The sequence below is a fragment of the Bison bison genome, unplaced genomic scaffold (assembly GCF_000754665.1).
Source record: "Bison bison bison isolate TAMUID 2011002044 unplaced genomic scaffold, Bison_UMD1.0 scf7180017864370, whole genome shotgun sequence".
Classification (NCBI taxonomy): Eukaryota; Metazoa; Chordata; class Mammalia; order Artiodactyla; family Bovidae; genus Bison; species Bison bison.
In genome coordinates, this window is record NW_011494942.1 from 10,030,085 (window position 1) to 10,032,214 (window position 2,130).

General features: G+C 41.6%; 1 protein-coding gene across 1 annotated transcript in view; it reads left to right on the plus strand.

The window, feature by feature from the left end:
* Positions 1-2,130, plus strand: part of LRMP (lymphoid-restricted membrane protein) — a 92,916-nt gene that overhangs the window by 7,358 nt on the left and 83,428 nt on the right. The gene's annotated exons all lie outside the window — the stretch shown is intronic.

Sequence of the window (2,130 nt, forward strand, 5' to 3'; positions counted from 1 at the left end):
CAGTTCCTTTTCCTTTTTTTTTTTTTTTTTTAATAAATTTGTTTTTTATTGAGATACAAGTCACAAAGCAGAAGAGTCACCCTGTTGAGGTATACAATTAGTGTTTTTTAGTATATTCACAAGATTATTCACATGATCTAATTCCAGTTATTCACAAGTATATCCACATGATGTATTCACATGATATCAAGTATATTCACATGATCAGGACATTTTCATCACTCCAAAAAGAAATCCCATACTGATTAACAGCCACTCCCCATGTCCTCCCCTCTCAGCCCCTGGCAACCACTAATCTACTTTGTATCTCTATGGATTTGTCTATTCCAAACATTTTCATATCCATGGAATCATACAGTATGTGACCTTTCTGTCTGGCTTCTTTCATTTAGAATCACATTTTCAAAGTTCATCCATGTTAAAGCATATATTGCTATTTCATTCTTTTTTATAACTGAATAATATTCCATTGTATAAATATACCTCAGTTTGGACATTTGGGTTAGCACCACTTTTTGGCACTTAAAAAAGCTGCTGTTATGAACATTTGTGTGCAAGTTTTTATGGGATCATATGTTTTCTGTTTTCTTGGTTATGTATCTAGGAGTGAAATTGCAATACTTTTTAAGACCTATACTTCGGTCTTCCCTGATAGTTCAGTTGGTAAAGAATCCACCTGCAATGTAGGAGACCCTGTTTCGATTCCTGGGTCAGGAAGATCCGCTGGAGAAGTGATAGGCTATCCACTCCAGTATTCTTGGGCTTCCCTTGTGGCTCAGCTGGTAAAGAATATACCTGTAATGTGGGAGACCTGGGTTCAATCCCTGGGTTGGAAAGTTTCCCTGGAGAAAGGAAAGGCTATCCACTCCAGTATTCTGGCCTGGAGAATTCCATGGACTGTATAATCCATGGGGTCACAAAGAGTTGGACACGACTAACTGACTTTCACTTACAACCTATACTTGACGGCTACCCAGGTAGCACTGGTTGTAAAGAACTTACCTGCCAGTGCAGGAGACATAAGAGACATAGGTTTAATCCCTGGGTCAGGAAGATCCCATGGAAAAGGAAATGGTCACCCACTCCAGTATTCTTGCTTGGAGAATTGCATGGACAGAGGAGCCTGGCAGGGTACAGCCCATAGCATCACAAAGAGTCAGACATGACTGAAGCAACTTAACATGCATGCATGCAACTTATACTTTGTATTTTGAGAAACTGCCACACTTTTCCAAAGTTCCAAAGCGACTGTGGAAAATAGCTTTATTTTCCCACCAGTGAAACAACTTTACTTTCCCATCAGCAATGTTTGTTAGTTCTTTTCTAGCAATGATGTTCTCTATGTCCTTCAAGTCTCTGTGTAAGACCAATATGCGTACAGGTCAAGTGTAAATCTATCCCAACATTCAGTGGTTCACTAGAACTCTACTTATGCAAAGTTCCATGCTGAGTATTATGAGAGATTCATTGATGAGTCAGGTTTAAAATGTGCCCTCGGGGTACCTGTTTGGCCACCTGATGCGAACAGCTGACTCATTGAAAAAGACCCTGATGCTGGGAAAGATTGAAGGCAGAAGGAGAAGAGGGCAACAGAGGATGAGATGGTTGGATGGCATCACCGATTCAATGGACATGAACTTGGGCACATTCTGGGAGATGGTAAGGGACATGGAAGCCTGACGTGCTGTAGTACATGCAGTTGCAAAGAGTCAGACATGATTTGGAGACTGAACAGCAACAGGGTACCTGTAGCCTAGAAGGATGATAAGAACATTCATTACCTTAGCTTAAGCTAGAAAGGGATACTGGACCTTGAGGATGTAATAGATCAAGTGCAGACACTGGTAAAATAGATGAAGTGGGACATGCTTGAACATCAGAAAACAAGCAACCTGGTTCTTACAAAGTCTGTGTGTACAGGTGTCATCAGTTCAGTTCAGTCACTCAGTCGTGTCCGACTCTTTGCGACCCTATGAATTGCAGCATGCCAGGCCTCCCTGTCCATCACCAACTCCTAGAGTTCACTCAAACACGTCCATCAAGTCAGTGATGCCATCCAATCTCATCCTCTGTCATCCCCTTCTCCTCCTGCCTCCAATCCCTCCCAGCATCAGAGTCTTTTCCAGTAAG